The following is a 14,628-nucleotide window of genomic DNA, read 5'->3' as shown; positions in this document are numbered from 1 at the left end:
CCAGGCTCCTACAGAATAGCCCACTAAGCTTTGAACATTGATGGATTTTTTTTTTACTCCAAAGTTCCAAACATTTCTACAGTCCTCCCCCAAACACCATAGGTAGGTGTGCCACATGAATAGCCTGCTCTTTGCTACTAATTTCTTTCCTAATTGGCTTTCTATTGCGTAATACAGTGGTGAGCAAATACAGCTTGTTGGCTTATATGTCCTGATCACCTTGAGTCCAGCACTGAGGGAAGTGAAGGCAGGAACTGAAGCAGTGACTTTGGGAAGTTTTCTCTTTCCAGTTGACTCCGGTTTGTGTCAACTTGACAAAAACAACCCTCATAAGCACACCTCCCTTAAGGATATGAAAATAACTGTAGAAGAACTCAGACAATGACTGGAATTTGCTATAAATTCTCTAAAAATGTCAAATGAAACAAGCTCTTACTAGCTAAATCTAAGAAAATTAGAACACCAAAACTAACTGTAGAAATATACTGTAACCCTTTGGATGACATAGAAACCGTACAAGTATAAATAAATCAGGAAGTGCAAAGATCGGTGAGAAATACTGTATGTATTTCATAACATTTCCAATTTTCATCTTCACAAAATACTTTCTAATGACAAAAAGAAGAAAAGCCAGCATTACTGAGGGGAAGCCTAGCCAGAAAGCCGTTTCCACTGGAACTTTCAACTCATCAAAATGAATATCATCTGTCAATGATAACCATGCATCATCTAGTTTGGTGGTCCACTTCTTCATCAGCCATCATGTGAGGAGTGAGGATACTCACAGCACCCTCCAGAGTATTGGGAGCCTTGTCATACTCCTCAGCTATGATGGTCTTACACTTTTTTTTCCACTTCTACCTTTGAATTTTGGATCTGGGAATCTTGGCTAGCAGAGTAACAATACCATATGTTGGACACTGATTCAGAGCACATATGACCTTCTGGAGAAACTTGCCCCAATCTTCCAATATAGTGCCACCTCATATGTGTTATAGCCAAGTCCTAAAAGGTTACTGCTGTTCTATCAATCCAGCTGCTTCTGAATGTTAGGAGGTAAGACCATGGTTTCCATGAACAGCACCCACTGCTTTATTTCCCCTGCCTCTATGAAGTGTGTTTCCTGCCATGGTATCTTTTTCTGGAAAACCATGAATGAATTTCTTCTTTTTTTTTCTTTTTTTAAATTTTAACTTTGGTTGATTCTCAGTGGCTTTCATATCATGCATTCTGATCCTATTTACCTCCCAATCCCCTCACATCTGCCCTCTGCCCTTGCAACCTCCCCCAAAAACAAAACCAAATTTAAAAGAAAAACCAACAAAACAAGAGAGAGAGAGAGAGAGAGAGAGAGAGAGAGAGAGAGAATCTTGTTGTAGAAGTTATAGTGTGGCCTGTTGAGTCACACAGTTCACCAGACATGCCAGACTAAGGAAAGAATATCTATTCCTTCATCTGGATTCTATAAAGTGATAGATGTCTATCATGGGGATGACACAGTCCCACACCAATCTGTTAAATTTCCAACTCTGGACATAGGCTGAGGTGCCTGTTTAACATGTCAAAGGAGACCTGGCTGCCAGGTTCTCCCAGCATCCCTCAGTCCCTACCAGTTACAGGGTATGACTTTCAAACCCTACCTTCTACCCTGAACTCTCCAGCCCAGGGGTTGGGCTGCCCTTCCCCCAGAGGCTCTTCCCTATAATCCAGATAATACATTTGTACCTTTGGCATCCTGGCTGCTGCACCTGATTCCCCCTCTCCCCTCTCCCCACATGGCCCAGCTCAACCTGGTCATGCCCACTCTGGACTCTCCCAGATGTCCCTGCCTCTGGCTACGCTCTCCCACATATCTATAATAAACCTTCTCCTCCACCATACCTAGGAGCGGTCATGTCCTTTTCCCTTCTTCTTTCCCTCCCCTCCCCTCCCCTGCCCTCCCCTGCCCTCCCCTGCCCTCCCCTCTCTTTTTCCTTACCCTTTCCCTCCCTTCCCCTTCCCCCTCCCCTCCCCCCTCCCCTTCCCCCTCCCCTCCCCTCTCCCTTCCCCTCCCCTCCCCCTCTCTCCCCTCCCCTCCCCTCCCCTCCCCCTCCCCTTCCCTCCTCTCCTCCCATCCCCTTCCCACCTCACCTCCCCTCCTCCCTCCCCTTCCCCCTCCCCTCCCCTTCCCACCTCACCTCCCCTCTCCCCTCCCCTCCTCCCATCCCCTTCCCCCTCCCCTCCCCTTCCCTCCCCCTTCCTTTCTCTCCCCTTCTCCCTCCCCTTCCCTTCCCATTTCTTTTTTTCATTCACAATCCACCATCTAATGCCTGTGTTTGCATCAAAGAGCTACAAGCAGGGACTCCTGGGCTGTCCCTGGATTTTCAGCTTGGCTTGATCTCCCACTAGTTGCATGGCCTACTTGACTGTCTGCCAGTCTTCCTGTTTTCCAGCCTGGACATTAAACCCTCATTTCCTTTACTCCAGCAACTCCAGCAGCAATTCTCTCCTGGCACTGGTCTGGTTCAGTAGTTTACCAATAAAGACTCTCTCCTGAATAACTCCTGAATCCTCTAGAACTCTGCTGCAGTCTCTTTAAGATGTATTCACTCTTACCCTGTATATATGCAAATAGATATATTTATTGCGTGCTGTGAGAGTTAATATTTGTAACTGATAACTGTGCTCATCTTGGCTAGGCTAACAAGGTTAGCAATATTTTTGTTTGTTTGTTTGTTTTTGCTTTCTTGAGACAGGGTTTCTCTGTGTAGTTTTGGTGCCTGTCCTGGATCTCACTCTGTAGACCAGGCTGGCCTCGAACTCACTGAGATCTGCCTGCCTCTGCCTCCTGAGTGCTAGGATTAAAGGTGTATGCCACCACCGCCTGGCAGTCAGCAATGTCAAGCAACAGATTTCTGTCATTGAAACCAATAAACCCTATGAATTTATTGTTATCTGGTAAATTCTGACTTTGAGAAAGACGTGTAATAGTTCATGTTTCTGGCATAGTGCTCTTACAGCAGGCTTTTTAGCATGGATTTAACTTATGCTCTCTTTTCCTGTTGGTTCACAACAGTACCTCCATCTCATCTTCTTTTATACAGTTTAACTTCCAGGTCAGAGGTTAACATGGAGGATGCTAGTTGCATATTCCTTTCCCTTTGCAATCCCCCCTTCCACAAGCCAGTTCCTGCTGAGTGGGCGGGCAGCATCTTGGCCTCGGTACACACTTTCATCTTTGGGTACCCACAGCAGTGGCCACACCTCTGCAGTAGCCTGCTGACACTCTCCTCCTTTCTCTTGCTACTGGTGGGCAGGAGACCATCAGTGTTATGCAGTAAACACTTGAACAGACTGAAAGTACCAAGGCAAGGCAAGCTCTTTTTGAAAAACGGGGGAACTATGACCCAAACCAGGCGAGCAAGCACACCAGGCCAGGAAGTTCACTTGATTTGATTTTAAAGCACCTAGTAACTATGTCTTTTCCACATTCGCCAGAACCCAGCCTCATAGTTTTTCATGGTTGGCTGGTTTTAAAAGAATTGGCACGAAGGAAATAAAGCAAGGTGGGTGGAATGCAACAGGACCTTTGCATAAGCAGTTGTAGTAGGTAGGGAAGCTGAAAAGAATTGCATAAAAGTTTTACAGTGTGGGGGAAATTTATAAAATATTGACCATTTTTTATTAAAAAATAATAATAGTTTCTCATTATCTAGAATCAGGACCATACAATTGCTCTCCCACAAATTCATCTTTGGTTCTTCTGTGCCCCCACTGTATTAGAACAAGGGCCTGCAACTTCAGGCCATAGACCAAATCCCCTTATTGGGGACAGAGTTTAAGAAGCCATCTATGCGATGACTCAAAAGCTCTCAATTTTTGTTATCTGGCTCCTCCATGCTCCTTGTACATATACCAAGCTGAACCAAACATAGGATATGGAACTTCCTTCCACTCCTAAAATGTTTTAGAAAATCAGTTTCTCCTTTGTTCTGGAATTGTTCTCAGACTCCTTGGGAGACTGCTTGGGAGACTGCTCCAAAGGCTGCTCTCTGAGGAGACTCCTCTGCCTTCTCTAGCAACCCTAGCACAGAGGCTTCTCCTGTCTCCCTTCCTACCCATCTACCCCTCTTATTCTTACTCTTTTTTTTTCCCCAACTCAATCAACTTAAATGGGTTTTATTTGCTTCCCACTAACAAATCTTTATTTCCATTCATGAGAGCTGTAAGTCGACCATATTCAGCTTCCTTGCCCAGTAATTCAAAGGAAAACCCCAAAAAGATTAGTAAAGAAAAATGTAGGAATTAACACCCCCTAAAGTTTTAAAAAATATGTTTAAGGTTGAAAAGTGTTTTAGGTTTGTACTTCCTAGTAGGAAAACATTATCTGAATGAAGACCCTAACGGCAAACCTCTGTAAAATGCTTCAGCCGCAGTTGATGCAGCAGGGCAGGGAGAATCTTCTCAGCGCCCCAGCTCTCCCGATGAGGTCAGAGGTGCACTGGTTTGTATCATTGCAACATCCAGTAAGTGAGCTGCTCTTCATTCAGCAAGGGCTCTGTTCGGCATTACACTTGACCTCCAAACTTGGCTGACAGTTTACTGATGAGATTCATAACCTTTGGGTTGCACTAATATTTCGATGTATTTGCTGGGTTCTGGGCCACATCCTGGGAAGCCACCATGACTTCTGGATCCTGCATGGCTGCAAGAACCGATGGATCACTGAGGATTTCACTGAGTCCAGGCATTCCTGCCATTCCAGGCATGCCCCCCTCCCATTCCGGACATTACTCCAGGGAAATTACCAGGCATTCCTCCAGGAGCACCACCTGGAAAAGAGCCATGTTGAGTTCCGGACTGTCTTCTGGTTTCTTCTTCCCTCTGGGCTCTCTCTTCTCGAGCCTTCTTCACCCTTTCTAGCCTTCCTTTTATCTCCCACTCTTCACGCTTTCGCTCATAATTTTCTCTGATGTTCAGCAATTTTTTGAGCCCAAGGTTGAACCTCTTTCAGCATTGCACTGGCATCCTGGTCGTCATCCAGTTTACAGGCAAGGGTAAGATCGTGAGCTGCTTCTTCGGAGGGACCCAGGAGTCTGTGTGCTTTCCCTCCCCATTTGTATGGCTGGGCGGCATCAGGGTTTATTTCGATGGCTCTGTCACAGTCTCAGATGGCAGCATTTGGCTTCTGTAACTTGGCGAACACACTGGATCTCTTGGCATATAAATTGCTAAGCGAGGATTTAGCTTGACGGCATCAGTGAACAAGTCAATGGCTTTCTGCAGCTCACCGTCGTTTAGGGCTCCAGTGGCCGCCCCCTTCTTTCCATTTGCTTGATCCATCATCTCCTCAGTGATCTCTGCATTTTCCTCTCCCATCTCTCAAGGGGCATACGTGTCTGGCTCAATTACACCCTCACTGTCAATTTCCAGATCACTCTCCTCACTCATCTGTCTTTATGTTTTCCTCTGTCTTATTATCTCTTTTTTCTTCCTCGGTATTTTCTTCTGACTTAGTTTTATGAGTAGCAGGTGGTACTTTACCCTCCCCTCCCCCGCTGCCGCCCCTGCCTTCCATGCTCTCCACCCAATCCCCCAGGAAACACATTTTCTTGGTGTGCAGGACACTTGGATCCTGCTTACACATCTTCATGAAGGCCCGAAGCTCGCGCTGACTTTGCGGGGATTCATGGTTGGAAGGCAGGAGGCTGGAGGCGGTGGGCAGTGGTGGAGACCCGAGGCCAGGCCCCGGGCGCGGCTCAACATGACCGAGTAGAAGGGCTTATTCTTCTTCTCAATGAAGCTCCTCTCTAAGCTTGAGGGGATGCCTCTCCTTCCTTTTACAGCCCTGTTACATTTAGATCTCCATGTACTATATTGTTTCTCTCCAATGTTCCCCCATGCACCTTGAAGTCGAACCATGACTCTGAGGCCCCTAGTGGTGGTTTGAATATTGGCACACAGAGGCTCATATATTTGAATGTTTAGTCACCAAGGAGTGGCACTATTTGAAAGGATTAGGATTAGGGAATGTGGCCTTGTTGGAGGAAGTATGTCACACTGGGTGGGCTTTGAGGTTTCAAAAGGCCATGCCAAGCCCAGAGTCTCCCTCTCTTGGTCTGCAGATCAGGATGCAGCTACTTTTCCAGCATCAGGATGCAGATCAGGATGCAGCTCTCAACTACTGTCCCAGCACCATTCATGCTGCCATGCTCCTCACCATAATGACAAAGGACTCACTTTCTGAAACTGTAAGCAAGTCCCCAATTAAATGCTTTTTTTTTTTTGAGTTTTCTTGGTCATTGTGTCTTTTCATAGCAATAGAACACTGACTGAGAAACCCTTTCAGTTTTGATAAACCTCATACCTGAAGATACTTGTACACTGTGTGAAGATGTATTGCTGTGATTGGTGTAATAAAAATCTGAAAGTCCAATAGCTAGACAGGAGGTATAGGCAGGACTTTAGGTCAGAGAGAACTCTGGGAAGAAGAAAGGCAGAGTCACCAGCCAGACACAGAGGAAACAGGATGGGAAGTATGGTAATGAGGTAATGAGCCATGTGCCAGAATGAAGATTAAAAGATACGGGTTAATTTGTTATAAGAGCTAGTTGAGAATAAGCTTAAGCTAAGGCCAAGTTTTCATAACTAATAATAAGTCTCCATATCATTATTTGAGGGTTGGCCGCCCTGACAAAAAAGTACAACCATAGAATTAGGGATTATGTTTCGGCTTCCTTTCTTGACTAACCAGTGTTGTTAGCAATCATCTTTTGTCATATTTAACACACTGATGAAAACAGGATACAGAAATTGAGCAAGTATGGCAGGGACCCCGAAACAACAGTTTTGTGAATGACCTTGCTAGAGGGCAGGAGTGCCAGAAGAGGGGTCTTGTTTCTTTGTTATCTCCTCAATGAGCACTCCCCCACTGAAAGTCTATATATGCCCATGTGACTAAAGCTGAGAGGATTCACCTGGACACCTTGTTAGGCCAATTGGACTGACCAGCCCATCCCCTCCCTATATTTTACCCTAGTTTCTGCAACAAGTCCTTTTAAAGACTCCTAGAGTAGTGGTTCAATGGAACCCTTTTTTCTGGGACCTCTCACACCCCTGCTATACATGAGCTCTGTTTTCTCTCACCTTCTCTCTTAAGTGCCCGTCTATGAATCCACAACAAACTTCTCCCTAAAATTCACCCTCTATGTGTTAGCTAGCACTCAGGCATTCCCACCAGCATGCCATTAGGGACCAAGAGACAGCAGGACAGGTCATCATCAGCCACTAAAGATGCGACATTGTCGCCAGGATTCACACACTCTCCCTAAGTGCATGCGCTAGAAAAGGCAAGTATCTTCTCTCCCCACTCTTTTCACTTTCACTCTTGCTCAGGGGCAGCCTCTGCACTACACACTGCAATAAACCTCTCTAGTGAGATCTGTTGCATGGTGTGACTTGGTGGTACCCCTTGGCTCCAACCCACCTAGGCACCTTCAGCAGCTAAATCATTACACCATGGCTCTGTGAATTTCATGATTTAAATTCATAAAACAAGAACCTGAAAATCATTAGCTTTGGGAGACTTAGATGGGTGTTTAATTTCTGAAACACTAGCTTCTCAGGAAATGCCCCTTTATTCTTAAAGACACCCTGGTATTTATGTATTACCATGTTTGGGCACTTATTTCTGTATCAATTTTTTCTAGGGAGATGCAAACAAATACTAAATCACTACAGATAGACACCAATGGTAGACCAAAGTATGATTTCACCGATGTTCAATTTAGTGAGACCAGAGTATTTTGAGCTTGCTTATAGGGCATGCGTGAATCGTTACCTACAGGAGCATGGGTAACCCCTAAACAACTACATCACCATAAAGCCCCACCCCATTATGTATAACAATGTCATGGAAACTAACTGATGACCAGTTAGTTTTTGACCAATCTTCCACTTCCTAGCACTTTTTACTTGGAGCCAGGGGAGGGAGAATCTCAGGTATAAGACTCCTGAGCACTTCCACCCTTTATCCACTTCCTGGGCAATGTCAGTAACTCTGTTGCCATTACAATAGACTTGGCTAGTGTAATAGTCTCTAGTTGTGAAGTATAGCAGAGGAAAATCCCCAATGGGGTCATATTACCTCTGGAGAAAAAAAATGCTGCCACACAACAGTTTCTTGATTAAAAATACTTGGTACCCAGTTGGAACTGTTTGGGAAGGATTAGGAGGAGGTGAAGCCTTGTTGGAGAAGGTGTGTCACTGGAGGAGGGCTTTGAGATTCCATGGCATTCCCTGTATGCTTCCTTCTCGTGGGCGGAGATGTGAGCTCTCAACTATTACTCTAGTACCAGGCATACCTGCCTGCTGTCCTCCCCACCATGATGGTGTTAGGCTCTTAACCCTTGGAAGCAAGTCCAAGGTAAACTCTTCTATAAGTTACCTTCATCACGAAGTCTTACCACAGCAGTATAAAAATAACTAATGCATCACCAAATTTTTCTTTCCTTCTTTCTTTTTCTTTTTAAAACTGATTTTCCAATCACATTCCTTCCAAGTTCTAATATCCAGTTAAGCCATTGTTCACAGCTCAGGAATAGGTATACAACTACATATCCAGAAATTTCTCATCCCAAGCATAGTTAAAAACCAGGTGTGTTACTCAAATGTTCTGCCTACAGGGAAGATTTTCCTTCACAGCTGTTTAGAATGGGACTGTCATGCTACAACTGTCCACTTTTGGGTGATGCCTTCACACAGAGCAGAACCATTTATAGATCAGACCCAAATATTTGATTTTTTTTAGTTGATTGTAAAGAACTTTATATAAGGCCACCTGTGATGCCTAGGAGAGAGAAGGCAGGCTGCCGAGAATATGAATAACATTTTGAATAGTTGTGCTGTTAGGGTTTTCTTGGATTGCATTGCCCTTTTTTGTTTGTTTAACAACCTCAATTTAATGATAGAGTATTGTCACACATACCCAAACTTTTATCTTCTTAAGTCAAATGACATGCAGTTCATGCTGGGCAATTCAAGTCTTATGATAACTTAGTGGCACATGATTAAGCATTTAGTCTCTGTAAATATCCAATAGTAAGTTAAAAGTTAGTTCTCAAAAGTAGAGTAGTTACTTTTGAAGGCTATCCGGGCTTTGCTCCAAAATCTAGAAGACTTGCACTGTTATTCACCTGCATGTGTCTGCTAAAGATGGAACAGTGTCTATATCAGCCACTGTCAAGCAACTTTGGATCTGCTGGATTATACTGCCTAAGTGGCAGGACAATTTGCACAGTAAGTCTGGATCAGTTACAGAACCATCTATGATCTGTGCCCACTGAAAAATAGGAGACTTTCAGGGTAGTGAATGCATGGACTTTAGTTACACACCCAGATGAGAAGTCCATTCACAGGACACTGTGCCTCTTTTATGACCGGCTCTAATACTGTGTCCTTTAGTTTAGAAAAGTTAACTTGATATGATATAAACTTTTGGACTCCTATCAATTTCTTTAGAATAAAAGACCTCTAAATTTTTGTTGTATTTATTTTCTACTCTCTGGTATCATTGTAGTGGACCAGTGTAATACTTTGTGTTGATTAAACTATGACATAAGACTGGAGAGCACACATATTCCTGAGGTCAGAAAGTGAAGCTATATTGTTAGCCCTGACAACTGAATGCAAACTGCCTCATTGGAATGTAGGGTCAGGTACAGAGAAAGCATTGTTCGTCATATCAAAAGCTTCATACAGGATACCAGGAGATGTGTTAATTTGTTTAAGCTATGAAGCCATATGCAGTATAGTGGCTACACCTGGAATGTGCTGGTTTGGATGAGAATGGCCCCCAAGGCTCATATATTTGAATGCTTAGTCATCAGGGAGTGGCACTATTTGAGAATAATTGGTAGGTATGGCCTTGATGGAGTAGCTGTGGCCTTGTAGGAGCAAGTGTGTCACTAGAGTTGGGCTTTGAGATTTCAAAAGCCCATGTCAGCCCAGTATCTCTGTCTCTACCTGAGGATTAGGACATAATTCTACTTTTCCAGTACTATGCTTCTGCCATGATGATAATGGACTAAGACTTTGAAACTGTTAAGTAAGCCTCAATTCAATGCTTTTCTCTTATAAGAGTTGCCATGGTCATGGTGTCTCTTCACAGTAATAGAACATTAATTAGGACAGAACTTGGTACCAGTGACTGAGGTGTACTGCTGTGGCAGACCTGACCACGCTGTTTGTTGGACGAATACGGAAGATTTTTGGAAATTTGGACTAGAAAAGTGGTTGGATGCTTTAAGCAGGGTTTAATGAGCCATCCTAGTAGGAGCATGGGAGACAATGGTTGAGGGCAATTTGAAATGTAGGGCCCTAGCTCAAGAAGTTTCCAAGGGGAAGAAGTAAGCGGCCTAGAGACCTGTTCTTTCGATATTTTGGCAAAGAATGTGGCTGCTTTTTTGCCTGTTTCCTAAAAAGCTACTTGAGGCTAAATTTAAGAGTTTTGTATTAATGGCATTGGGAGAGAATATTTTAAGACAGCCTAGTATTGACTGCATCCTCTGATTATTAGCAATCACTCTTATATAGCTCTGTAATGAAAAAGATCAAACTGAGCAAAGAAAAATATAAAATGTACAGTTTGAGGAAAAAAGGGAGCACCAGGAAGTGTAATGGAGCAAAGTCTAGTGCTCAGGAAGACAAAAATATAAAGAAAAGCCTGATGCTTAATGAAATAAAGTGGGTAGTGACCTCAAGGCAAAGTCAACTCAATTAAGTTTCCAACTTATGAAGAAGAATTAAAGAAAATATCAACAGTGAAGGAAGCTATAAAGAGCAGAAAATAATTATAAATATAATTGAACAAGATCCAGCCCCATCAAGCAGCAGAAGTTGACAGCCTTGGCTATGTGGTTCTGGCTTTAGAGTCAAAAATATAAGAAAAGAGTTGTGGAATCTTCCTCTGTGGGCAAGGAAAACTAGTGAGGTCAAATGTGTGTCAGGGGTGTCCCTGCATGGAGGCCCATAGAAGCATATGAAGTTCTATGAAGGGGAAGACAGGATTGTGTAGGAGACCCCAAGATGTTGGAGATGCCAGAATCCTGGAGTACCTGCCAAGAAGAGATACAGACCAGAGGAGGAGCCCAAGAAATAAAAATGTGTTGAAGTCAACAAAGCTGAAAGAAGTTGGAGATCTGAAGAATACTTTGACATCAGACATAGAGATACAGAACTTGGAGTTAGCCCTGCTGGTTTTTGGCCTTACTTTGGCTCATTATTTCTTTACTATGCTTTCTTCCCCCCTTTAGAATGGTAATGTATATTCTGTGCCATTGTATGTTGGAAGTATGTGATCTGCTTTTTGATTTTTATTTTACAGGGGTGACAGTTAAGAGGTTACCTTAAGTCTCAGAAGAGACTGTATTTTTAAAGTGTTGAGACTTTAAAATGAAAGATTATGGGAACTTTTGAAGTTGGACTAAATTCATTTTATATTATGATATGGCTATAAGTCTATGGGGGCCAGGGAGTAGAATGTGGTTTGAATGAGAATGAACCCATAGGTTCCTATGTTTGAATGTTTAGCCATTGGGGAATGGCACTATTTGAGAAGGATTAGAAGGATTAGATGTAGCCCTGTTGTAGTAGTTGTAGCCTTGTATGAAGAAGTGTGTCACTGAGGGTGGGCTTTGAGGTTTCATAATCCTATGCCAGGCCCAGCCTCCTTTGTGCCTGAGGATTAGGATGCAGCTCTCAGGTCCTGCTCCATTTCCATGCTCACTGCCAGGATGAAAATGAACTATCTCTGAAACTGTAAGCAAGCACCCAATTCAGTGCTTTCTTGTATAAGAATTGCCATTGTTTTGGTGTCTTTTTACAGTGATAAAACAGTGACAAAAACAATTACCAAGTCAAAACTATAACAATCCATTAGACCTCAATCTTCTTATGCCACCTGTCTTCTTCACAGGGGGATGAGCTGAGGCAAATGGGGAATTGGGAGACACCACCACTCATATCCCTCAAGAACTTGGGAGCACCAGTCTTAGCACTTATTCTAGGTATGATATGTTGGCTTCATTTTACTATTTTTCTAGACAATTATAGTGGCTTTTACTCAGAATATGGAGAGCTATAATAACCCTCACTCATCAGGTCAACCTCAACTATGGTTGTTTCAATTATGCAATACTGAACTAGGATAATCACCAAGGTTGAGTTTGTAGAACCACTGACTCCTTATGAACCAGAAGTTAGTTACAATTTCATTGATCTCTTGACTTTGTTTTCTTTTTTAAAATATTTATTTATTTTATGTGTGTTGGTTGCCTGCATGTATGTCTGTGTGAGGGTGCCAGATTCTCTGGAACTGGAGTTACAAACAGTTGTGAACTGCCATGTGGGTGCTGGAAATTGAACCTCAGTCCTCTGGAAGAGCAGCAATGCTCTTAACCACTAGGCCATCTCTCTAGCCTCACTTGTTTGACTATCATAAGTGTCTTTTTTTCTGGCTGCAAGGCCACAGTGATGTGATAGAAATTAATGTAAGTTGAGAGTCACTGTGCAGCAGTCCTCCAAATGTCTGTTTTTCTTTTTCTGATACACTCTGATAAAAGGCTCTAAGTTTCTTTGGCTAATGATGGGATGAAGAGTAAGAGTACAGAGATAGGCCCAGTGGCGGCGGCCAGCAGAGACAGACAGGCCCGGCCCAGTGGCGGCCCACAGAGGCAGGTAGGCCTGGCGGCAGTCCGAAGAAGTAGACAGGCCCGGCAGAGGCAGGCAGGCCCGGTAGAGGCAGACAAGCCCTGTGTGGAGGCAGGCAGGCCCAGCAGGCGTCGGCTAAAACACAGTTGCAATAAAGACCAGAAACTGAGCTATTACCCGCTGAAGAGCTATTGAAAACAAGTTCTTAATCAAGAGCTTGGAACAGGGACACCTTTAACCCCAACACCCGGGGAGGAAGCTATCTCCATGGGACAGAAACAGAATGAATCTGAACACTCTGTCTGAGGACAACCCAGGGCCCAGCTGCTGATCCTGCGAAACCCAACAACTTGGAGGTGTTGGTGAGACTACCCTGCTCAACTGAAATCCATCCGGGAGAGGATTCAGATCCTTACAGTTTGAAGTCTGAAGAAACAAGATCAGCTGAGGAGTTGATGAAGGAACAAAACATGACCTGGGAACACAGAAGAAGGCACTGCCCAGCCACCAAACCAGATTACCAGAATCATAAGTATATACTTCACCGACTGAGATCAGCTGCTCCTGAAGAAACAGCCCAATAGCACCAATTTAATCAAGAACTCCTAGTGAACCAAGAATAAAAATTAGAACAAGAGAGGCACTCTCAGACACAGACACCACCTGCACCAAGCAGAGGAAGAGATGAGTAGACGCCAGTGCAAAAATACAGGCAACAACATAAAGACCTATATGGCAACATCAGAACCTAGTGATTCTACACCTGCAAGACCTGAACATACCAAGACAGAAGAAACAGAAGAAATCAATCCTAAAAATGGCTTTAAGAAGATGATAGAGGCCCTTAAAGAAGAAATAAAATATTCCCTTAAAGAGGAAATGAAAAACTCCATTAAAGAGGAAATGAAAAACTCCCTTAACGAAATGGAAGAAAAAACTAACAAAAATGGTAAGAAATCAAAGAAAGCCAAGAAAAAGCAATTAAACAGATGAAAGAAACATTCCAAGATCTGAAAAATGAATTTGAGACAATAAAAAAAACACATGCTGAGGGAATGCTGGAAATAGAAATCCTGACTAAATGAACAGGAACTACAGAAACAAGCATAACCAGCCGATTGCAAGAGATGGAACAGAGAATCTCTGACACTGAAGAAACTATAGAGAAAATAGATTCATCAGTTGAAGAAAACACTAAAGACAAAAAAGTCGTAACACAAAATGTCCAAGAAATTTGGGACACCATGTAAAGACCAAACCTAAGAATAATAGGGATAGAAGAAGGAGAAGAATACCAACTCAAAGGCACAGAAAATATATTCAACAAAATCATAGAAGAAAACTTTCCTAACCTAAAGAAAGAAATACCTATGAAGATACAAGAAGCTTACAGAACACCAAATAGGCTGGATCCAAAAAAAAAGTTCCCTTGCCTCATAATAATCAAAACACTAAACACACAGAACAAAGAAAAAATATTAAGAGCTGCAAAGGAAAAAGACCAAGTAACATATAAAGGCAAACCCATCAGAATAACACCAGACTTCTCAATAGAGACTATGAAAGCTAGAAGGTCATGGACAAATTTTATGCAGACACTAAGAGACCATGGATGCCAACCCAGACTGTTATACCCAGCAAAACTCTCAATCACCATACGCGGAGTAAACAAAATATTTCAGGATAAAACCAGATTTAATCAATACCTTTCCACAAAACCAGCCCTACAGAAAGCACTAGAAGGGAAAATCCAACCCAAAGAAGCTAAACACATCCATGAAAAATCAAGCAATAGATAATCCTACACCAACATACACCAAAGAAGGACAACACAACACAACCACAAAAAATAACAGGAATTAACAATCACTGGTCATTAATATCCATCAATATCAATGGTCTCAACTCACCTATAAAAAGACACAGGCTAACAGAATGGAT

The 14,628-nt window shown here is 43.0% G+C and overlaps 1 pseudogene; it reads right to left on the bottom strand.

Moving 5' to 3' along the window:
* Positions 1-4,547: 4,547 nt before the first annotated feature.
* LOC102919831 (hsc70-interacting protein pseudogene) overlaps positions 4,548-14,628 on the bottom strand; it is a 29,727-nt pseudogene continuing 19,646 nt past the window's right edge.

Source organism: Peromyscus maniculatus, chromosome 3 (assembly GCF_049852395.1).
Source record: "Peromyscus maniculatus bairdii isolate BWxNUB_F1_BW_parent chromosome 3, HU_Pman_BW_mat_3.1, whole genome shotgun sequence".
NCBI lineage: Eukaryota > Metazoa > Chordata > Mammalia > Rodentia > Cricetidae > Peromyscus > Peromyscus maniculatus.
The sequence above is the reverse complement of the archived record's forward strand: the minus strand, read 5'-3'. Positions and strand labels throughout refer to the sequence as shown.